This window comes from Lathyrus oleraceus, chromosome 5 (assembly GCF_024323335.1).
Source record: "Lathyrus oleraceus cultivar Zhongwan6 chromosome 5, CAAS_Psat_ZW6_1.0, whole genome shotgun sequence".
NCBI classification, from domain to species: Eukaryota; Viridiplantae; Streptophyta; class Magnoliopsida; order Fabales; family Fabaceae; genus Lathyrus; species Lathyrus oleraceus.
In genome coordinates, this window is record NC_066583.1 from 472,981,630 (window position 1) to 472,992,409 (window position 10,780).

The following is a 10,780-nucleotide window of genomic DNA, read 5'->3' on the forward strand; positions in this document are numbered from 1 at the left end:
ACTTTGAAGAGTCTTCTTGATTAATCATTCAAGGATCATTGTACGTCTCAACGTCTCTTCGTCATCCCTTCATATTCATTCGTCCCTGATCGGACTCCATGGGGATTTGTTTTCCATCACAACCTGCAAGTGAGTGAAAATATCTAACAGCACCTGCAAAACAGACCGTTAGATAAAATCGTGCCCCAGGCGTGTCAAGATTTCAACACTTGGGCACTCAACCTTCCGAATAAGATTTCAAGATTTCAATCTTATAAACATGCATTGGAAGGGACCTGTATGTCTTAAAAATGCAAGATTCTTTATCAAAAATAATCGGATGTTTTTGCAATCAAAGCGGTAATGAAAAACAAAAACAAAATTATTTGACTGAATATGCATTTTATTGATTGAAAAGTGTGGCTCAAATTGAGCAATACAAAGGAAGCAATTCCTGAAAAGAGGTAATTGCGCACAAAAGGAAAAATCTATCCTAATGGCAATGTGAAACCCGTGATCTCATCGAGTTCCAACTCGGTTACACCCCATATGTCCTCAGACTCTCCGTGCTTTCTGCCTTCTGAACAAGACGATTCCGACTGATCCCCACCGGGTATTATCCATGATGCTTTAACCAAAGCGCAAACGATCATGCTAGACGCAGTTGTTCGTTTCAATCCCTCTTTTGCCTGGACCGCCCTTTCAGGTTTTCAGTCCACCGGGATACCCTTTTTTGCCCAAGTCGCCTTTTCAGGTTTTCGACTTGCTAGGTGTACAGTTTTTTCTTTTATCCCTAATTTTTTCCCGAACCTTTCCTTCTGTTTTTGGTTCGCCGGGATGCCCATTTTTGCCTGGACTATTTTATTCTTTTCGTCCAGCGGGTCTCTTTATACGAAGTATTTTTTAACTGCGTCCGCATTCACAGGGGATGGAAAATCCTCGCCATCCATGGTCGTTAACAACAAGGCTCCTCCAGAGAAAACCTTCTTGACCACGAATGGACCCTCATAATTGGGTGTCCATTTGCCCCTACGATCGTTTTGAGGAGGAAGGATCCTTTTCAGCACCATATCACCTACGTGATATACCCGAGGTCGCACCTTTCTGTCAAAAGCACGCTTCATTCTCTGCTGGTACAACTGCCCATGACAGATGGCTGCCAACCTCTTTTCTTCAATCAGGCTTAACTCTTCGTACCGGGTCCTTACCCATTCAGCCTCTTGCAACTTCACGTCCATCAGGACTCTCAAAGAGGGAATCTGAACCTCAACCGGTAGCACGGCTTCCATTCCATATACCAATGAGAAAGGAGTTGCCCCAGTAGATGTGCGCACCGACGTTCGATACCCATGCAATGCAAACGGCAACATCTCATGTCAGTCTTTATAAGTTACCACCATTTTCTGCACAATCTTCTTTATATTCTTGTTGGCTGCCTCAACCGCCCCATTCATCTTCGGACGATAGGGAGAAGAATTGTGATGTTCAATCTTGAATTCCCGGCACAGCTCTGCCATCATCTTATTGTTCAGATTAGAACCATTATCAGTAATGATTCTCTCGGGAACCCCATATCTGCAAATGATGTCTTTCTTGAGAAACCTAACAACGACCTGCTTCGTCACGTTCGTATAAGAGGCCGCTTCAACCCACTTGGTGAAGTAGTCAATGGCCACCAATATGAACCTATGCCCATTCAAAGCTGTAGGCTCAATCTTTCCAATCATATCAATGCCCCACATAGCAAACGACCATGGAGACGACATTAAACTCAACGGATTAAGAGGCACGTGCACCTTGTCAGCATAAATCTGGCATTTATGACACTTCCGCACGAAATTGAAACATTGGGCCTCCATTGTCATCCAGTAATAACCTGCCCTCAGCAGCTTCTTCACCATTGCATTCCCACTGGCATGGGTACCGAACGATCCTTCATGAACCTCTTTCATCAATTGGCTTGCTTCTCTATCATCAACACATCTGAGCAAGACCCAATCAAAATTCCTCTTATACAAAACCCCATCCTTATTCAGGTAGAACACCATGGCCAACCTCCGCAGAGTCTTTCGGTCCTTTTTCGATGCTCCCTCAGGATACTCTTGAGTCTCTAGATAGCGCTTGATATCATAATACCACGGCTTCTCATCATCAGACGCTGTATCAACAGCAAACACATAAGCCGGTCTATCCAGACGACCTACTTCAACACTGGGGAACTGATTCCATCTCTGCACCTTAATCAAGGCAGCCAGAGTAGCCAAAGCATCTGCCAAAGGATTCTCCTCTCTGGGCACATGATGCAACTTCACCTTGGTGAAAAACGTCAACAATCTCCTCGTATAATCCCGATATGGCACTAAATGAGATTGATGCGTATACCATTTTCCGTTAACTTGATTTACCACCAGAGCTGAATCTCCATATATGACAAGGTTCTTGATCCTCAAATCAATCGCCTCTTCAATCCCCAATATGCAAGCTTCGTATTCAGCCACGTTGTTGGTGCACTCAAATGTTAGCCGGGCAGCAAAAGGAATATGGGATCCTTTCGGCGTAACCAAAACAGCACCAACACCGCTTCCATTCACGTTAACGGCCCCATCAAACATCAGAATCCATTCGGATTCAGGGTCAGGCCCCTCCTCCGGGATTGGTTCCTCGCAATCTTTCGATTTGAGAAACATGATGTCCTCATCAGGGAACTCAAACTTCATCGGTTGATAATCATCAATAGGTTGCTGGGCGAGGTAATCAGACAATACACTCCCCTTGATAGCCTTCTGAGAGGTATACTGTATATCATATTCAGTCAGAATCATCTGCCACCTCGCAACCCGTCCGGTCAATGCTGGCTTCTCAAAAATGTACTTGATTGGATCCATCTTGGAAATCAACAAAGTGGTATGAACCAACATGTACTGCCTTAGTCGGCGAGTAGCCCAGACCAAAGCACAACAAGTTTTCTCGAGCAGTGAATATCTTGTTTCACAGTCGGTAAACTTTTTGCTAAGGTAGTATATGGCATGCTCTTTTCGACCAGACTCGTCATGCTGCCCCAATACACACCCCATAGACCCCTCGAGGACCGTCAGGTACAGAATTAACGGTCTTCCCTCCACAGGAGGCATCAGAATCGGAGGCTCCTGCAAATACTCTTTTATTTTCTCAAATGCCGCTTGGCAATCCTTATTCCACCTGACCGTTTGATCTTTTCTCAACAATTTGAATATTGGTTCACACGTGGCTGTTAGATGAGATATGAACCGTGAAATGTAGTTCAATCTACCTAAGAAACCACGAACCTCTTTCTCTGTTCTCGGTTCAGGCATTTCTCTTATTGCTTTTACTTTCGCAGGATCAACCTCGATTCCTTTCTCACTTACAATGAACCCCAGCAATTTACCGGACCGCACTCCGAACGTGCACTTATTCGGATTCAACCTCAGTCTGAACTGTCTCAGCCGGTCAAACAACTTGGCCAGATCTACCAAATGCCCCTCCTCTATCTGGGACTTTGCTATCATGTCATCAACATAGCATTCAATTTCATGATGAATCATATCATGAAACAAAGTCACCATGGCCCTCTGATAAGTAGCACCGGCGTTCTTGAGACCGAATGGCATCACCTTGTAACAAAAGGTGCCCCATGGTGTGATGAACGTGTTTTCTCCATATCATATGGCGACATTTTGATTTGATTATAGCCAGAAAAGCCATCCATGAAGGAAAACACCGAGAATTGAGCTGTATTATCTACCAACACATCAATGTGAGGTAATGGAAAATCATCCTTCGGACTAGCTCTATTCAGATCTCGGTAGTCCACACACATTCTCACCTTCCCATCCTTCTTCGGGACTGGCACAATGTTCGCAACCCATGGCGGATAATTAGTAACAGCAAGGAAACCAGCATCCCACTGCTTCTGCACCTCTTCCTTGATTTTCATCGCCATGTCAGGTCGAGTTCTGCGCAACTTCTGCTTCACTGGAGGACAATCTGCTCTCAACGGTAGCTTGTGCACAACAATATCGGTATCCAACCCTGGCATATCTTGATAAGACCAGGCAAAGATGTCGACATACTCTCTCAACAATACTACCAATCTGCTCTTAACACTTTCCTCCAAAGCAGCCCCGATTTTCACTTCTTTCTTGACCTCGTCGGTACCCAGATTCACAACCTCAATCTGCTCTTCGTGCGGCTGAATCACCTTCTCCTCTTGTTTCAACAACCTGGCCAATTCCCCTGGCAGTTCACAATCTTCTTCGTCTTCTTCTTTGGCATGATAGATTGGATTGTCGAAGTCATACAAGAGTGTAACAGGATTGTTATCAATGAGATCCGGAGAAGAATCGCATCTGCATGAATGTTGATTCATGCATTGCTTAGAACCGGTGTGAGACAAATAAAAAAGAAAAAAATGAAAACATTGCCATTTTTATTTTGTTTTTATTATTAAACTGCAAAAATAAATGAAAAACAGGGAACACCGCTTTTAATTGAAAAACATCCTTTTATTGATGATGCAAAATTTGCAAATTTAAACATGAGGTGGCCCTTACAATGGACCATTACGTGTCGGGAAACACGTATGGCTTTCATGCATATGAAATCAAAACAAGAAAAATATTACTCTTCCAGCAGAGTGACCCGGATGATCTTTTCAGCCTTCCAGTTCTGGATTTCCATCCCTGGTGCGCACGGCTTTATCCACCGGTCCATTTCACAGTCACTGTCAGCTTCATCACTCATCATGCAGATGTGATCCGGATCCAGCATTCCGGCACTAGTGAAGGTGACCGACGTACGACGTCCTCTGCCTTGTCCAGATGAGCCTCTGCCAGGCTGATACCCCACTCCAAAGCGGTCTTTCTTCGCAGAGATGTCCATCATTCTGCCCCAACCAGGAGCCTCTCCACTCTTCACCACCTCAGCGGCCTGTTTATACGAAGCAATGGACGGTTTTTCCTCCTCCTTTGCAAACAGAGCATTCTCCACCTTAACGGTTTCAAATGCTTGACTCGGCGTCTCCCAGATTTCGCCGTCCATCTCCACATATTTGAACGAGGACAGGTGGCTGACAAAGATGTCCTCTTCTCCGCACACAATGACAACCTGGCCTTCCCAGATATACTTCATCTTTTGGTGTAAAGTCGAGGTCACTGCCCCAGCAGCATGAATCCACGGCCTACCCAACAAGCAACTGTATGCCGGCTGAATATCCATGACATAGAAAGTCGACTTGAACACCTCTGGGCCTATCTTCACTGGCAGCTCAACCTCTCCGAATACAGCCCGCTTCGACCCATCAAAGGCCCTCACTATCAGATCGGTCGGAGTCAGAATCAGCCCATCACAGTTCAGCTTCGCCAGAGCCTTCTTCGATAACACATTCAAAGAGGAGCCGGTATCAACCAGCACATGCGAAAGCACGGCCCCTTTACACTCCATTGCAATGTGTAGCGCCCGGTTATGATTTCTCCCATCCACAGTCAGGTCCATGTCTGTAAAACCCAACCCATGGCTGACATGCACATTAGACACGACCGTCTCCAACTGATTTATTGTTATCTCTTGAGGAACATAGGCTTTCTTCAAGATCTTCAGTAAAGCCTCTCTATGCCCCTCAGAGCTTAACAGCAACGGCAGAATGGATATTTTGGAGGGAGTCTGCTGCAGATGGTCAACCAACTTGTACTCAGACTTCTTGATGATCCTCAAGAATTCCTCTGCATCATCATCAAGTTTCTCTTCCGACCCCACAGGCGCCGGTGTCACCACTGGAGTACTCTCACCAACCACTGCTTTCCCCTTTGCCCTGGCTAAAGCCTCGGCCTTTTCTTTTTTCTCTTTCTCTCCTTCTCCTCCCCTCAAGGTATCCGGTGCAAATAATCTGCCACTGCGAGTGAAACCGCTGGTACCGGCATTATCCACCTTTGAAATGGTGGTTTCACTAGCAGTCTGGTCTTCCACCTTCTCACCGTTACAATACACTTCTCCACCATAATGCCAAGGCACAACATCATCTTTGTCGTACGGAATTGGCCCAGGTGTCGTGATGGTAACTGGAGCCGCCTCAGCAAGAGTAGACAAATCCACCGGATCAAAATAAATTGTTATGGTGGAGACCTCATCTTTTCCCTTATCCGCCTTCTTAATCAGAATACTCCCATCGTCCATCAGACCCTGGACAGTCCTCCTCAATAATTCACACCCATTGACAGAAACAATGCACTCAGCACAATCATCCTTACAGCCCGGATAGACCCCATTCAGCATCAACTGCCTCTTAACCTCAGCCAGAGGAGTCCTCAACTGATCAACAGTAGACAACCTAACCCTATTCTCTTCAGAAACAACATTCACCCCCCTTTTTCCATGCGCGGGCACGGGATTAGCATTAACGTTGGGAGATGGTGCGAAGTTGATAGCTTTCGAATCCACCAGGTCTTGAACCGTGTGCTTAAAAGCTTTACAGTTCTCTATATTGTGTCCGGGAGCACCCGAATGGAATTCACATTTGGAATTTTCATCATAGTTAGCTGGCCTTTGATCAGGTCTCAAAGGTGCCAGCGTTCTGGTCTGTACTAGCCCCAAGTCCATCAACTTTTTGAACAGGAAGGAATAAGTCACCGGTGGCCTGTCGAACTGCCTGTCAACTGCTCTTCCCCGCACCTGGTAACCAGCCCTCTGAGGCCTCTGCTGAAACGGTTGCCTCTGTTGCTGTTGTTGTTGCTGTTGTTGTTGTTGTTGTTGTTGTTGCTCAGTAGGAATAGTTACCGCAGCAGTGTGCTGAAAGTAACGGTCCCCACTGGGTCCTCTCTGTGCGTAGACAGCGCTTGTGTCACCCTCCTTCTTCCTCTGACCATTCCCAAAAGGCTTTTTCGACCCTGAAGAAGAAGCGCTACCCTGAATCTTCCCGAGCTTCAGCCAACTCTCAATCCTCTCTCCAGCCACAACTATATCAGAAAAGTTGGTCACCGGACAACCAACCATCCTCTCAGCATAAGCCCCCTGCAGGGTCCCCATAAAGAGATCAGACATCTCCCTGTCCACAAGTGGAGGTTGCACTCTGGCAGCCAACTCCCTCCATCTTTGGGCATATTCTTTAAACCCCTCATTGTTTTTCTGAGACATACCCTGCAGTTGGGTACGACTCGGGGCCATATCAGCATTGAACTGATACTGCTTAAAGAACGCGTCCCCAAGATCTTGCCAATTCTTAATTTCTGAGGACTTCAGCTTGGTGTACCACTCTAGTGAGCCTCCGGACAGGCTGTCCTGGAAGAAATACATCCACAGCTTTTGGTCCATGGTGTAAGCTGAGATCTTACGGACGAATGCCTGCAAATGCGTCTCGGGGCAGGAACTCCCATTGTACCGATCAAACGCGGGCGCTTTAAACTTTTGCGGGATCACAATCCCCTCCACAAGCCCCATGTTTGACATATTGACCACCCCAGGGGTGGCATAGCTCTCCAAGGCTCTGATTTTCTCAGCCAGCAGCTGAATCTCTTTGTTCTGTGGTGGGGCACCGTACTGACCGAACGGCTCATTGTGCATTGAAAACTGATCAGCTTCCCTGTCTTCCTCTCTATCGTCATCAACACCGAAGAAAGGCGGGAACAGACTGTCCTTTATGTTCTGACCCGGTTGACCACCCGCAGCACCGAAACCGGCGGCATTATTCACTATACCCACGGTTATCCTCTTACCACCATCCCGAGAACCACCCAGCCCCTGGTTGGAGACACCATCCAGGTTTACACCGCTGTTCGCCGCTGAAGCCTGCTCGAGCTTCTCAACCTTATCAGCTAGAGCTTTCTGACCAACTGCAAAACCTTGCATGATGTTGATCAGCTCAGTCATCTTGTCCTTCAGCTCGAGGATATCAGAATTCGGGAGATCCATCAGTCTGAGAGTATTGCGTCTTGTGAAGTATCTGTGCGGACGGGTTGAGTGCAAAGGTACAGCTCTGCGAGCACGAGCAATGATTCCTGAAACAATCAAACACGTTAGAACCGATACCTGCAAAATAAAGCACAAGTTATTATGATCATGCATGAATGCAGCGTTTATCCACATGAGGAACACTTTGTCTCTTGATCCTGGTTTCATCGAGACAAATAACAATCTGGCACCAATATTCTGACATTCGGCATTTGATTTCATCATACAGATCAGAGATATATGATTTAGCAAAATACCCCCAACCATGTGTGTGTGCTATGTGAGTGCATACGGTAAAGCAAATAAAGCTTGAAGATCAATCACTGAATGAAAATAACCATCACATAGCAAAATGCACAATAAGTGCCATAGTCATACATCAAATCAGATACAAATCTCCAGAATCGGGAAAGAAATACAAACAAATGAATTCCGTCAACAAGCCTGACGGTAATCCAACACAAACAAGAGAAGCTAGCCTGATGAGGGTCCCACAGATGGCCCTATCTCATCAACCATCTTCGCGAACTCTACGGCGAACCTGAGTTCGGTGTTCTCCTGCTGTAATCTCCCCACTTCCTTCTGGTGAATCTTCATCTGCCTGAAGTAATGATCTCTCTCAGCAATGTAATGATCTCTCTCGGCGATGATCTTTGCTTTCTCCGCTTCCCACTCTGCAGCAAGGATTCTGGCTCTATCGTCTCGTTGGGTCTTCACAAGGATCTGCCTCCTCTTCTGATCTTCAATGACTTCTGAAGCTCTAGCCAATCTCTCCTTAGTGATATCATGCTCCTTTGTTGAAGATGCCAAAGCCTGACTGACCTTCCCATAGTAGGCAGTATCCATCTCAAAGCGCTTCACTTCTAGGGCATGTCGCTTGTCCTGATCCTCCATCTTCACTCTGATCTCCTGGTTAGCCATCTGAATCCGAGCAACACTCATCTCCAATTCCGCTTTCTCTGTAAGCAACTGATCTCTGGCTCTCTTCATCTCAAGGAACTCTTCCATACTAACAGTGGAAGTCGGTCCCTCAATCATAGGACACCAAGGATCACCTCCCGGAAATGGTAGATGTGTAATCTCAATTCTCTTCCGCAACCAATCATCAAATAGAGGAAAATACCGACTGTTGACCTTGCCATAAGGGACTTTACCCTTTCTCTGGATATCACGCCACTCATCCAATACTTGCCTTAGCTTGGCCTGATTGCCATCAATCGGGAAGTAAAAAGACTCCTGGATGTCCCGCCCGAGAGGAGGACCCTCTACAGCGAACCCCATCTGTCTCCTGAGAAGCACCGGGTTGTAATTGATGCAACCCTGAACTCCCACAAGAGGCACATTGGGAAGACTCCCACAACTGTATATAAAATCCCGTCCAGCCATACCATTATGAGTCCAAGCGATGTCCGCAGCCCGCAAACCCATCAACCTGAATGACCACCTGACAGTAGGATCAAGATGAGCAAAAGCACCTCGGGAAGGCAAATACCCCATAAACCACCTGAATAGCAACTGAGCACAGCACCGGATCAAACCACCACGTCTCTTCTCGTTCCTGTTATGAACCGAGTAATAGACATCTCCGATCAGAGTAGGAATAGGGTTTCTCTGCATGAACAATCTGATAGCATTATGGTCAACAAAGCTCTTCTGATTAGGAAACAGAATGATCCCATAAATGCTCACAGCAATCAAAGCACAAACCGTCTTCCAGTTACCCATAGCAACATGTTCCTTGGCATTAGCTTCCAAGAAACTCAAATGAAATCCAGGTAATTTCCCCTTTTCCTTCAAACCCTCCTTGATCATTTCCGGACTCAAATAAATAGCACGGGAAATCCCAAGGATATCAGGCTCCACCCTAGTAACATGGAAAGGAATCTGATCACGGATCTGCATACCCAGAATGCTAGCATAGTCCTCCATCAGAGGTCCCAACAAATAATCCGGAAACACAAAACATCTCAGCCCCGGGTCATAGAACTGGAGAAGTGTATGAATGGCGCTCCTGTCTCTGTCAGTGAGTCTGAAAACCATCTTCAGGATACTACCGTATGCCTCCCTGAGCATCCCCACATGGTCGGGTGTAATCAATGCTATCATCTCCTTCAGCGCACCAATCTCTGTGTCAAAGAAACTGTAGGCAACATCATGCTTCAAACCGGTCCTCATATCTGAACAGAAAGTCTCTCAACCAGGATCTTGATAAAAAATGTCCCTGCATATGGATAAACATGTGTTAGATGCAGGTAAATGCAAGATGTAATGATGCTGATGAATGAATGCAATGCATTGCCATCCTCCAAGCCATCTGATCATCTGTACTCTGAGTTACAACCCTGATTTCTGAACCGATCACAACCATCTGAGGGAACATGTAACCACAAATCCAACTCAAAGGTTCCGAAATAAACGGAACTGACTGATACACCAACATCATCACCAAACAATCTCTGAGCAGATACCCAATAATCTTTGAATCGGCCCGGGGAATCCTGAAATAAACGGATCCCCACTAATAAATAACACGGACAGCACTCCGGCGTCTCGGCAATAAATGACCATAAATCCGACTCATAAATAGGACCCTGATCAACGGAACCAAAAGTCACCATCTGAGTCACCAACAGAACATCTGAAAGAATCACCCTCCCCTCACAGGTAAATTCTAATCAGGTCACCCTAAGGCGGATAATAGTCTCGACAATCGAGCAAAGATACTCAATGGGTTTGCCCTTTCGGGTGTGCCATTGTAGCTCTCTTAAGATCGTCTAAACCAAAGATCCGGGAAATGATCGGTCACCAGAGTCAACAGCTCAAATGAAGTAACTCAACCAAA